This window comes from Schistocerca piceifrons, chromosome 5 (genome assembly GCF_021461385.2).
Source record: "Schistocerca piceifrons isolate TAMUIC-IGC-003096 chromosome 5, iqSchPice1.1, whole genome shotgun sequence".
NCBI classification, from domain to species: Eukaryota; Metazoa; Arthropoda; class Insecta; order Orthoptera; family Acrididae; genus Schistocerca; species Schistocerca piceifrons.
In genome coordinates this window covers 340,771,664-340,786,769 of record NC_060142.1, presented here as the reverse complement: position 1 = coordinate 340,786,769, position 15,106 = coordinate 340,771,664, and positions in this window count along the sequence as shown.

Below are 15,106 nucleotides of genomic sequence, written 5' to 3'. Positions count from 1 at the left end.
TTTTCCCAGTTTTCCCTGTAGTCGGTATCTCACCATTCAGGGCAAGAATGTTTAGGATCTGTTTAGTATATTCGATCCTTATTCTGTCCTATCTCATTCATCCCTTTACAGACATTAACAAAACTAGTAACTGCTGTTCTTATTTTTTGTTATTCCTTTTCCCAGTTAGTTGTGCTTTGCTACCATATGTCAAACAAGGGACTAACCTTGCTGATGTCTCTTCATCAATAGTCGTACCACTGAATTTAATAAAATTGGTTCAAATGGCTCTGAGCACTATGGGACTCAACTGCTGTGGTCATAAGTCCCCTAGAACTTAGAACTACTTAAACCTAACTAACCTAAAGACAGCACACAACACCCAGCCATCACGAGGCAGAGAAAATCCCTGAATTTAATAATTAATTATAGGTGATTGTATACTGAACTAGGTCTCTTGCGAACTTTCTAGAGGTTATCATTATTCGTAGAATTAAACGTCCAAAGACTGTTATTTATTGGACTATTATTTAGTGAAAAGCAGAGTAATTATTTAATAAGTATCTCACACCGTTCACACAGACTGCTTTTCGAACTGGATTAATAGGAAATCTAATGTCATCGGACAAAATCCATGTATGTGCCTATAAAAGTAAATAATACTTGAGCGAGTCCACTTGCGAATGAAACGTGATCCATTTACACGCAAAAATATAGTCAGAATTATTTGTACACATATAAATAACGCAGGCTGGTATTTTTGATCCGAAGACTTCCACCAGAAGGTAATGTTTGGTGCACATAAAATGGCGGATGACGGCTTCAGGTTTGTTGCATCATGGCGTCCCCCCTTATTACAGCCCTCGGTACGCCGCTATCTGACTTGGGGACACTGCATTGGCTGGCTGCTGCCACTGCGTGTCGTCAGTGTACCTTCTCCTGGTGGCGTTCATGGGCTTCAGGTACAGCCCCTGTCAGCTACTTGGGACGTGAATTCTCCGTGGGTCGCCACCAGACCGTGCCTATCAGACGTGGCACGCTTCTATGTTTACTCCCTCTCGATGTCTGAATAAGGAGTTTTACTGTTTTACTGATATCCGTGTTTTTGGGGATGCACCACCTTTGACGGAATCCTGAGTCCCTTGCACGTCGATAGAACCTGTATGCCTGAATAGAGGATCGGCTATACCACTCTGACGCATCTATAACTTTATTTTATCTTCAGTTCTACATGAGGCAAACACGTCTCTACTCGTGAACTCTGGACGGTGAAGCTGGCGCCAGCTGCTGGGACGGCGCCCGGCAATGCTGCGTCAGGACTCCGACTCGACGGCGAAGATAAGTCCACGGCCAGTTGGGACAGCGGCTCTTCCCGGCGGAGCGATATGCCGGCCGACAGTCACCTTATTCGCTTCTGCTAACCTTCATGCGCCTTCTGTCGTTTCATTCACTTTTCTAACGTCACTTGCCTCTGCTGTACAGGAGATTGTCTTTAGTATTCTACTCCTAGCATTTGTCCATCCCCTTTTTACTCTCCCAAACTTGTGCGGAACTACTTCAATCACCTCTTTAATCGCGTATTTGCCCCTAGCAGGTGTCTGTGTTCCTTTGAGAACTCTCTCTGCTTCCCAGAACTAATCGCCAATTCTTGCTCCTCTGAATATACTTCTTCGGCCTCCTGATTACATTTAATAACTCCCACACATTAAACACTAAACTTACAGACCATTTATGGCTAGAAAACAACACTCCACTCCCCACGTAATGTACTTGCAGTTCCATTACTTCGCTCCCGGCGACGACGTACACTACTACCAAACCTGGCATTCTTCTTCTCCTTCATATGGTAATTTGAGGACAGATATCCGTATCACATCCCCTGCCCCAATATATATGTAGGTCAACCACTACGACTATAAACATTACATCCTATACTGCATGAACAAATAAACTGCAAAAATCCGATAGATATAACTACACTCTTGACCTCAACACACAATGAGTCTAAGGTAGCCGGACTTCCCTCGTCCGTGGCTCATCGTTTGCCCTTTCCTCTTAACATCCCTACTGGCCTTTAACAGCACTTCACGTGGAATCGCCTCTGGTGCACTCTTGAATGGTTGCAGACGCCCCACACGCAAAATCGACGTTCTTGTTGGTACTGCTTCTTCACATTCTCCAGTGGTGTACTTTCGAGTACTTGGTATGAATCCTGGTAACATATTATATACTTCTTTCCCTCCTGCATGTATGGACGTGTTAACATAAACCATTGCCCACCTTATACTGCGGCAACGTCCCCACACGTCTCACTGTCTGTTTCTGTTTTTCCAAAGCCTTCGTACGCTCGTTGTACCCTGTTCCACACCGCCTATGTTTTTCTTGCAAAACCACGGCCTGATTCTCCCTTTCTGCCACTCTTCAGGTCAATCATGTCCTCGAATGTTGATAACCAAGTGCTACTATATACTTTCGAGTTGTACGAGTTTTCACCAAAAGCTAAGTACGTATCCGAGTTAGAACGATCTGAATTAATGTAGTAATTAAGAATTTTTTCAATTTTCCAATGAACTCCTTCTGTCCTTCTATTGGTCTGCAGATGTAGTCGGCTAGTAGCCTAATTTCTCTCTCTCAGCAGACGATAAAATTCCTTCATCAGATCTCACATGAAGTTCATTCGATGAATCGATAATCGATATCATCATCTGTGGCCCTCCAGACTTAGCTAACGCCTGTGCGGCTGTGATTGCCTTTTGTTTTGGCACTGGCACCATCTCGACGTAACGTGAAAAACGACGTATTATGATCATCACAAAACTATTACTCGCTGATGTTCCACTGAATATTCCTGACACTTGCACCCGAATGAAACTAAAAGATTCTGTTGCTTCCGGCATTCTTTGTAACAACACCTGCTTCCGACTCAAATTGACCCTCTGCGAACAATCCACACAATTCTTGACGTATCGATCCACATCATCCTTCCTTTCCAACAATACTTCTCTGCTACCGTTCTATTCGTCGCACTGCATGCACCACGCCCTGATAAAATCTGATCATGCACCTCTCGTAATGCTTCTAATTTTAACTAGGTCGTAATTTTATCTCTCTACACAATAATCTGAAATGCATACTAAATTGCTGCTGTTTCTTGTACTGTCTACATTTCTCAAAGATGTGCTGCGCTGTTCACTATTCTGCAAAATCGTCTCCCAGTGCTTGTATTACAGCCATCTTTCTGCCTAGCCTGACTGCATTTCTTTGTTTCCTTCCCGACTTGTGGATTACTTCGTACTCAAATTTAATGCCCATCTAGTTAATCTATAAGACATTTGCTTCCAGCCTAGTAAACACCTTAAACCTATAGGTCCATTATGACATTAATCTTCGTTCCATACAAACAACATCGAAAATACATACGTTATTCCATATACCAGACCAAGCATCTCTATCTCCGTTGGAGATGAATTTCTTTCTACAGCGTTCAATTATCTTGAAGCAGAGGCATCAGGATGCTCTTGACCATCGACCTCCTGCTCAAAACGTAGCCAAGGGTGCAGTTTGACGCATTACAATCACAACATAAATTCTTTCTTAAAGTGTGGAAACACCAAAACTGGATTGTATATCAACACCCTATGTAACTCGTGACATGACCTCTCTCGTTCCTCCGACCACAAAAAACTTAACCCCTCTCTTCAACAAATGTGTAAGCGGATTTGCAATATCTGCAGATTCCATCACAAACCTCCTCCAATAATCCGCGAAACCGAGGAAATATCGTAACTGTAGTATTTTGTGGTACCGGAAAATCTTGCACTGCGTACATCAACTTCTAGTCAGTGGTTACTCCATCCTTACTTGTGACGTGACTCAAATACGAAAGCTATTCGGAAAGTAAGTTCCCTCGATCACAAAATGGAAACCACTGTGAAAATGAGATGAAATTTTGCACATCTGTGAAGGGTAGTATCCCTAGAACGCCTGTCGATCGCGGCATGTTGCGCTTTTCAATTCTAAGCGCACAGTGAGCACATAAATATGCCTAGAAAACAGTGTCTGCGCCAATTATGAGGGCTTGGTGAGAGATTTTGTCTGATGTCATGCAGCCGACGTATTATAACAGTCATGCATTTCGTTCTTCATGACAATCCCTGGTCGTAGTCTGCAGGGGCAATGAACACGCTCCTGCAGCGTTTACGATTGGAAGTGTTTCATCACCCACAACACAGCCTGTAACTGCCTTTTCCTGAGTTTCATCTCTGCTCACATGAACCGCTGGCTATGAAGACAACAATCTGGCACAGACAACGAGCTGTAAACGAACGTAGAGTGTTGGCGGAAGGCAAAGGCGGATGCCTTCTATGACGAGGGTATTGGAAAGTTGGTACAACGCTATGACAGATGTCTAACTCGGAGTGGAGACTATGTAAAGAAGTAACTGTAAGGCGTAGCTTACTACTGCAAGTAAAACATTTCTTTTTCACAGTGGTTTCCATTTCGTGACTGATCAGAACTTACTTTCCGAATAGCCCTCGTAGTTAACACCCTCCAGCGCAAAGTGATATTTTCCAGTATTGAGTGTGCGATGTGCAGCCCGTAATCTGCTGAATGCTTCTTTTAGGTGTTGTCTATGTTCCTGCATAATCTTTGAATTTATGATTATGTCATCAAGATATACTGAGCACAAGTGTGGTTTTAATTCTCTCAGCGCTCCGTCCAGCAACCGCTAGAATGTCACCGGCACATTTTTCAACCTAAAAGTCATCCTCCTGTATTAGTAGTGTCCCCCCTTTTGCTGAAAAAACGGTCTACAGTCTATCTTTAGGAGCCACTTCTAACTGATGGTATCCGCTCTTGAAGGCCAACGTTGGGAAATACTTACTTTTGCAAGGTTATCTATTCTCTCCATGATATGCGGAATAAGATATGCATCTGTTTAGTCTTATTATTCAAACAGCGACAATTACAACAAAACTGATGCTTCTGCGAGCCGTCCATAGACTTCTTCGGTACGATTACAATTCTTGCCACTCATACACTATTACTTTCTTCTAATTATTGATCTATGAACTGTTCTAAAGCTAGTTGCAACAACCGTGGCGCTCTATATGATCTTCGGTGCATCGGTGCTTCATTTGTTGTTGGAATCGTGCGTTGTCTAACTAGCGTCGCAGGCAACGGCACTCTCGAAAAAAGAAAAAAAAAAAAACATCCTGGAATTCTAGCAACAGTTGAAGCAGAAAATCCAACCCCTGGATCATGCTGTACCCCTCGCTTAGATGAGACACCTCATCCCCACTCTGCCTTAACTTGGTTGTGCCAAATGAAAAGCTCCCCACTACTGACCCCAGTGGTAGTATACCACTATCGTCTACCCCACGAAAGTCACATCGTGGTGCGTTCCACTGCCTCCTACCCAATAATTCTCTCGAGGCTGCTGACACATATGCTCCTGTGTTCAACAACACTTTATACTCTCTTCCATCCACAACACGCTTCATGGCACACTGCGCCTCTGATTTCATTCTGACTGAACTAATTCCTACCGGGAACTGTTATCGGTTGTCGTGAGTCTCCGTTGTAAGATTAACGGACCTTTCCTATGCCCTGGACTACCTCTGCTACTAATCCTGTAACCCCACCGTTGAAAAAAACCTCCTCTACTGCCAGTTGCACCAGATTGTTGGCGACCGCCGTTACTCCGGTTGCGCTGTGGGTTCCGTAATTCGTAACATTGTCTTTGTACATGTACCGTTCGGCCGCGATTAAAACACCTAATATTCTGTGTTTGCGCCCTCTCACTCTTGACGACCTATCTCTTGATGAACATCCTTACGTGGCTCTGTGCGCACTCTACTGGACATTTCCGGTGTCAATCCCCTTAAAAAAGTACCGAGCGCGCATTGCTCGGCCTCTAGCAGCACCACTTTGTTTACTTCCTCGTTTAATGAGAGCTCGTACGTGTTAAAGTTTATTTTCCTAATTCTATTCGCAAAGAATTCTACTGCTTCATCGTGTACCCTGGATACCATTCCCAATTGTTCGTGGGAAAACCATGCGGTATAATGCTTCCTGTATCGTTGTTCATAGCACTGTCTGAACTGGTCCAAAGTTCTGCGTTTCGCTGTGCTTCTGTGCACCTTACGAACAATTTTTCTTGTTCTGATAAAAGTTATGTGGAAATCTGCAACAACTGTTTATATGACCAATCCCCTATGGCAGCTGAAGACTTAAGATCCTCTGTAAATGCCAAAACATCCCTAGACGCTCTACCAGAAAAAGGAGAAACGTCATTCACCACAGTCGGATCCATTCCCAGACACTAATGTCTCGCGATTCTTACTGCTAGTTCATTAAATATAACCACGTTATCCGCTGTCAACTGAGCCACCCGATCAACTAATGACTGCACCGCTTATTCACTGGTGACGCCTATGTCTCAGAATTTTTCTCTGCATCCATCAATAACGATAAAAGTTACACTAAAACAAAACAAAACGTACACAACAGTTAGTCCCGAAGTGGTTTACGAAGTTAGTCCACCTGGGCTGTCTACATTGCCTAGCCGTACACCCAAAACGATTACAAGCAAATCAGTTCCACTACTGATTCATGACAAGGCGCCGAATGCCCGAGTAAATTACATTGAGTGCAACGTACAGATAATAACCATTCATCTTTACAAGTATTCCTAAATTGTTCCTCTGGTTTCGTAAATTTAACTTTCGTTAAATCACTTCCTCTAAACTAAGACACCATGATTAACACTACCCAATAACAAAATGATCTCACTCACCCCAAAGAAGATATTTTGGACTGTGGCTCGAACGACGTGCTGCGGGGATGGTAGACTCTCCTCTGTTGACTGCTGTGACGTCAACCCTCCTGACACTTCTGTATCGACCACTCTGTAGTGGCAGCTCTGGGATGATGATGGCATTGGAACAGAGGATGATACACGTAAAGCTGAAATACTAAACACCTTTTTCCAAAGCTGTTTCACAGAGGAAGACCGCACTGCAGTTCCTTCTCTAAATCGCCGCACGAACGAAAAAATGGATGACATCGAAATAAGTGTCCAAGGAATAGAAAAGCAACCGAAATCACTCTACAGAGGAAAGTCCATTGGACCTGAGGGGATACCAATTAAATTCTACTCAGAGTACGCAAAGAACTTGCTCCCTTTCTAACAGCCTTGTACCTAATGTCTCTTGAGGAACGGAAGGTTCCAAATGATTGGAAAAGGGTACAGGTAGTCCCCGTTTTCAAGAAGGGTCTTCGATCAGATGCAAACACAACACAGCATGTTGTTCTCAATGGAGAGACGTCTACAGACTGGCGTGCCACAGAGGAGTGTTATGGGACCATTGCTTTTCACAATATATATAAATGACCTAGTAGATAATGTCGGAAGTTCCATGCGGCTTTTCGCGGATGATGCTGTAGTATACAGAGAAGTTGCAGCATTATAAAATTGCAGCGAAATGCAATAAGATCTGCAGCGGATAGGCACTTGGTGCAGGGAGTGGCAACTGACCCTTAACATAGACAAATGTAATGTATTGCGAATACATAGAAAGAAGTATCCTTTATTGTATGATTATATGATAGCGGAACAAACACTGGTAGCAATTACTTACGTAAATTATTTGGAAGTATGCGTACGGAACGATTTGAAGTGGAATGATCATATAAAATTAATTGTTGGTAAGGCGGGTGCCAGGTTGAGATTCATTGGGAGAGTCATTAGAAAATGTAGTCCATCAACAGAGGAGGTGGCGTACAAAACACTCGTTCCACCTATACTTGAGTATTGCTCATCAGTGTGGGATCTGTACCAGGTCGGGTTGACAGAGGAGATAGAGAAGATCCAAAGAAGAGCGGCGCGATTCGTCACAGGGTTATTTGTTAAGCGTGATAGCGTTACGGAGATGTTTAGCAAACTCAAGTGGCAGACTCCGCAAGAAAGGGGCTCTGCATCGCGATGTAGCTTGCTGTCTAGGTATCGAGAGGGTGCATTTCTGGATGAGGTATCGAATATATTGCTTCCCACTACTTATTAGATTCGAGCGCGCACGGAGGCTTTCCGGCAGTCGTTCTTCTCGCGAACCATACGCTGCTTGAACAGGAAAGAGAGGTAATGACAGTGGCATGTAAAGTGCACTCCGCCACACACCGTTGGGTGGCTTGCGGAGTATAAATGTAGATGTAGACGTAGGGGTAGTGCGTGCATGATGATGCTTCAGGTGGTGGGGAAACAATGGAAACGTTGTGGGCAGTTTAACAATATAAATTTATTATATCTTCAGTTCTACATGAGGCATTCCACTCTACATGAGGCAGGCACGCCTCTCCTCGTGAGCTCTGACGGTGCAGCTGGCGTCGGCTGCTAAGACGGCGACCGGTAGTGCTACATCACGAGTACGGCCTGGAAGCGAAGGCAAGGCCACGGCCAGTTTCTACAGCGGAACTTCCCAGATGAGTGACACGCAGGGCGGCGGACCCGGTACTTTTCACACGATGACGGTGCGCAGGTCCTGACGCTCGCCCATCGGATAGTGGGCGGACGGCGTCTGGTGTTGTGACAGTGAAGGACCCATGCAGCGGGAGAAGCAGCATCGTCTCTAAAAGGAGGCTGCTGCTGGGGCTGCCCAGTCATCTCGCGGTCCAGTAGTGCTCTGGTGTCGTGGAGAAAACCAAGTCCCTGAATCTAACAACATCCTATCCTCAAACTCAGCCTCATTTACACTCTGTTAGTGCCCATTTGGTGCTCCAAAACCTGGTGTCTAGTCACGTTCCCCATAAAAAAGAGATTTGCTCGAGTGTTGTGACAATGACCCGCTTACTACGACGTTCTTTGCTGCCCGGAGCAGTTTACTGCTCCACTCAGCTAGCTATCTTCGTTTTGCAACTCCCTTGCGCATCTGTTATTGTGCCCTACATGCTGACATAGCATGGGTGACGGCCAGCGCTGTTACCGCAATAATCCGTGGCGGCCTATGTGGTAATTTAAGTCCATTATATTAAAGATTGAATACTTTTACCTAAAATACTGGCCAGTGCCACTATACATCGAAGCAACAGAAGGTTTTCACGTGTATCTAGATGTCAGATTCCTGACAAAAAAAAGCCTTAGAAATTGGAAAGTTAAGCATCAAGAAGATATGACCAGTTGTAATAACAACTTGGTACACATACACGCTATCAGCAGGCATGTAAATGATTAATGTCGCAAATCTCTGTGAGATGTAGAACTGCTACCAGACTACATTAGCGTTGTTCATTTTTAATATTGTTACCAAGCAAAGTAGGGTACATAAGGGGCGTGAATAGTGTCAGATGAGGGATCAGCTTGAAGGCCATGGATATGCCTCGTTCTTATGTGAGACAGTTGGACAGGGTCTCATTTTGAGCCTCCATCTGATCGGCTGGTCGAATCGTGCAATGTTCAGATTTGTGGGCCATACAGATGTGACTGTGGCCACAAGCTACACTGCATGGGAATGTGAGCGTAGGCATACTCATCATCAAGGTTCGAGTCGATAATGAACGAACATCATAAGGGAGGATCGCTAATAGTGCACAAGGCGCATTGTAACTCCTTAAAATCTGCTCCTGCCATCAAAGAACGAGTAATGGATTCCCTGCAACATTCTGTCTGATACCACGCTATTGGTCAGAAAATAGCAGCATGGTCAGAAACTAACAGCAGCCACGTTAGGGAATTATCATTCCATAGGTAGGCTGCCGTCAACACCGTAACAATAAGCGATGAGCTTGCATTGGTGCCGTGACAGGGAAGCACTGACTGCTGATGCAAGACGCTTTGTTGTGTGCTGTGATGGATCACAGTTCTGTGCCAACGTGGATAACTTATTGACAAATAAGGCTGCGACGTGGGGAGAGACCTTAATGTTTTGGACAGCAGCAGTGGTGTTAACTCCTGCGACACAGTGTGCGGTACCATCGGCTACGGCTTTAGGTCAGGTTTGATAGAGCAGCGACACGTCATGAGCATCCTAAGTCTTCAGTTGTTACATCTCATATGATAGAACCCTAGTGAAGTTTTTCGACAGCACAATACTCACCCCAAAGGCACATGTACCGATGAACTGTACGCTTGATGTTCAGCTGCTACTTATGTGGCCAGAAAGATCCACATAATCATCTACCATAGAACATGAGTGAAAGCTGCTTTGACATTAACTCCTTCCCAGTCTCACTATCTGAGACACCAAGAACCAGGTAAAATAGTTGCTACTTGTCGCTTGAGAGGATACAATAGCTTGATGGCAGCCTTTGCAACCCAATCAGTCTATGCATCTACGCCCGAGTATGTCCAACGTCAGACGGATAAAGGGTCTCATACTGCCCAGTTATTTGTAAATTTGACTCGATATTGCAGTCACTAAAATAACATCACATATTCTCTAAACCCCGTGATGTTGCATTTACTATCCTTTTCATCTTCTTGGTGCTTCACTTTTCTCTTCTACATCTACATCTACAAGGTTATTCTGCAATTTACATTTAAGTGCCTGGCAGAGGGTTCATCGAACCATTTTCAAACTACTTCTCTACCATTCCACTCTCGAATGGCGCATGGGAAAAGGGAAAAACTAACTCCTTCCGTTCGAGCTCTGATTTCTCTTATTTTATTATGATGATCATTTCTCCCGACGTAGTAGGGTGTCAACAAAATATTTTCGCATTCGGAAGAGAAAGCTGGCGATTGAAATTTGGTAAATAGATCTCACCGCAAAGAAAACCGCCTTTGTTTCAATGACTGCCACCCCCACTCGCGTATCATATCAGTGACACTCTCACATGAAACGAGCTGCCATTATTTGCACTTTCTCGATGTTCTCCGTCAATCCTACCTGGTAAGGATCCTAAATCGCGCAGCAGTATTCCAGCAGAGGACGGATAAGTGTAATGTAGGCTGTCTCTTTAGTGGGTGTGTCGCATCTTCTAAGTGTTCTGCCAACAAAACCCAGTCGTTTTTTCGCCTTCCCCACAATATTATCTGTGTCGTCTTTCCTATTTAAATTGCTCGTAATTGTAATTCCTACGTATTTACATGAATTGAGAGCACTTAGATTTGTGCGATTTATCGTATCCTCAAAATTTTTTGGGATTTCTTTTAGTACTTGTAACGCCGGAAATGCATATCCTCCTATTTCCATCTATTGTACTATTATTTTTTTCCTTGTTTTGTTACCTCAAGATATGACATTTCTGTCTCTTTATATATTGTAATTGCTTTACTGTTTGGATATATATATATTTATGCACTTATGTCGATGTATAATTGGTTTGTTTCGTAAATATTATTTGTATTTTTACGCTGGGTCTTGCCTAGGGAAAACTGCTATCGAACGATTACGTCGATAGGTCGTGTAAAGAATCAAAGTTTGTAGGATCTTTGGTAGTGTTAACTCTGCCGCGTGGAGCGCGGGCAGTGAGAGTGTGGCGGGAGTAGCGAGTGGAGCAGGTGTTGTGTGACGCTCCCGCTAGTTGCCGCGCTTTCGGGGTTTGGCAGCATGTAATTGCGCTCGACTCGCGATGATAGTTTCTGACATGGTGTCGCGGACGGGAAGCATTAGCTGGCGCACATCAAGAGCCCGTTTCGCCTGGTAACCGTGTCGAGAAGAAGGCGCGCCAACCTCCAGCTTCTGCAACAGCGACGGCCGACAATGAGTGACTGTCGCCACCTCCTCGATCGACGGCTTCAAACCTTCAATCAACCAACAAGGAAGACTAAAAGCACGTAAAGTTTCAGAACTGTATGGCAGACCTCAGCTTTTCAAATTGTTCCATTTGTCTCGCAAAATTACAGCAACTTAGCATGAACCTTTGTTGCTCATTGTCCCAATTGCATTGCCAAGCAGGGTCCCTTCCTTTTCCGAAATGAACCCGAGTGTCGTTGAAATTCAAACGCCAGCATTAAAACAATATAATTAGATTTCACTGCTTTAATTTCAAAGTTCAGTAGCTGGCTACAATATTTAGGTTACACGAGCACAAATTTAGAGTGCGAGTTTTGTTAGCATATTTTAGCTTACCTGTGACTGCAGCTCAGCTTGGTACGTACTAAATTTTACTATTGTTAATAGTTCAGAATCATTTAATTCAAGTTCAAAGTTAAATCTCTCGTTTCTAAATTGCGTAGAGTCAAGTTGCTTTTGAAATGATTGTTGAGGTAGTCCAAGACTAACCGTATTTTACTGGATTTCGATGTGCTTCAGAAAGAAAGCTCACTATTAACTTCAGTCACTAAATTAACTTTCGATTTTCCGGTTTTATTAATTCTTTTGCTAAATTAAGTCAGAGTGTAGCGAAATTTATTACTTCTGACAAACTTTCAGTTTTCACACTACACGTGTCAACCTGCAGTTGCCACGCTTCTAGTGTTAATTATATGTGTAATAACCTTTCTTTTTCAGTTACTATAGTAATTGTCCTTAGGACTGGCGACCGTGATTTCCCCCAAATCTCAAATATCTAATTACCGCTAGTTAATTGTTAACGTAACGGCCGCACATTTACTTTCTTTATTAACTTTACCCCTTTTCAAAATTAATTTCCACCAGTTTCATTTGCATTTTTCCTTTCATTTAGATGTAACCCTTTCCTCCCTCTTTACCGATAGATTAACTTCGGTGACGATTGCTTTTCCCAAATTTCCATTAGGTACACGCGGTTTAATTTTTCACTGTCATTAAGGTCGGTAAGTGAGGGGGAGGTTACACGTGGCGACCTGGTGACAGGACAATCTTCAGATTTGAGGTTGTTCTGGACACGAATTTTCTTTGGTGCAAATGTCGTAACAAAGTACTGGTTACGTACAGGCCGTTACGTCAGCGAGAATAAGTAGTGGGAGTAATCCTAATTACATTTGAGATTTGTCATTTATATTGAAAATTATTAAAATGAGTGAAGGCAACAATTACCAAAATTTGGTGGACTTGGATACGGAACAATCGGTCGAACAGTGGGAAACGCGCACGGCGGTTCCCATTGTTCAGGGGCAGGCGGCTAGCATGAAAGACGCGACCGCCGAAACGCAACAAAGAGCAGAAATGGAATTCCAAACTTTAGAAAATGTTTCGGAATCGGAAGCGAAAATCACGGGGGAACATGTATAGAGGAACCAGCTACGGAAGTAAAACCGGTAGTCTCCGGGAATTTAACTGATTTATTGAATGTTTTGATTAATGAAATCAAGAGTCAATCGGCAGAAATTATAGCTCTGTCTGCCAAGCAAGAAGCTCAGTCTGAAAAGATTGAACGAAAGCTAGACAATCAGAACAAAGCTATTAATGTTGTTAACAACAATGTTGGAGTTGTTAATACAAAAGTTGATAAAATCAAAGAAGATATTGTTGTAATTAATACCGAAATCGGTAATCTTAAACAGGAAATGATAGGCGTTCAGGCGGAAATTGCGAGCATAAATACTCGTTTTGATTCCGAAATTAGCAGAATCGAGAAAAGTGTAGGAGAAGCAGTTGCTCCGATCATCGAGAATAAGGTGACGGAACAAATTCAATTAGTGAAAAAAGAGGATCAACAGAAGGTGGAAACTTTAAAGGCTTTAGTGTCCGAAGTAGACACTAAAGTGAGGGAGCAGGCTAATACCTGCGAAGAGAAAAAGAGGGAAGTGGAAACGCTTGCGACAACCACTTGCCAAGTAATTACGAGAGTGTCGGAATTAGAAAAGAAATTTGATGAAAAACAGAGCTATGTGCCAATCTGTGCACATAGTTCGGAGTTGTTGACGAAAGAGGAGCGGTTCGACCCCTTGAAAAAAGGCGGTATACACCCGACGGATTTCATTAAAAATTGTGAAAGAGTTTTACCCAGATCATGGACTAATGAGAGAAAAATTAATGCGGTTATTGATGTGTTAGCTGGTGATGCCAAGCGTTGGGGCTTAAACCTCAACATTACGAACCTGACTTTTGACGAGTTTAGAAAATTGTTTCTGGCTGAATACTGGTCAGAGCAGAAACAGCAAAGTGTCTGGCGCGAATTTGTCGTATCGAGGCCTTTCGATGCCAATTCGCGCGGCTCGATGAAGGAGTTTTGTGAGGGCTGGATCCGCAAGTTGGAATATTTGCGTGATCGCCGCACGGAATCCGAAATAGTCTGGGAACTCTACAAGAAGCTTCCAGATGATACAAAACGCTACGTAGGAAGCAATTACAGGACAATCAATGATTTCCTGGAAAGAGTTGAGGACGAGGACTATTGGCGCAATAATCGCGACAGTGGTAGAGGCCGTGGTAACAACAACGGGTACCACCCCAACCATAACAACGATAACCATGGGAATAATGCATACCGCAGCAATAACAATAATGGTTCGGACCGTAATAACAATCGGTACAATGCAAATAATAACAGGAATGACAGAAACCAGTATCATACTAACGTGATACGGGCTTCACAGAATAGTAATAACGCCAGAGGGTGTGATCAGCCGCCTCAGCAGCATCCGGGGAGCGTATCTGCTGGGACGAGACAGGGAAACCATTAGCCGCGCCGGTGAGGGGCCGAGCGGGCGTGGAGAAATTTTGGCGGCCCAATAACAAGAGAAAACCCAGGTGTCGCCGTTATGAAAATTCCGTATGGAATAATCAACGGCGGGAGAGTGTGCCAGTGTTAAGAGAAAGGAGTGCGCCCACAAGTAGTAGATCAGCAGTATACACGGCAGTAGGTAGTACATTCACTGTCAGTGAGAACAATTTAAGTAGTGTTCCGGAAATCGATTATAAAGTGGCAGCTGTAATACCCACAGCGGAACTGGAGATTGAGTTTAAGAATGGTTCGCAATTGTTGAGAGAAGATCAGATGTCGGATAAAACGTCCGTCATCGAGCGAGGGGATGCAGAGAGGGATGAGGTCTGGTTAAGGCAGTTCGGTCGCTTATACGACGAACTAAGAGATTATAGGGGCCTGTACGGGAGGAGTGTTTATAGGGAGCGCGGGCAGGATTTGCCGCGTCTCGTCCCACAGGAAGATAGTATTTGTGAAGTGATGGAAAGTTCTGGCCCTAACCGGCAGACTTTACCAGAAATAGTTAATGTTAATGGGGAGCACGAGCAAGATTCGTCGTGTT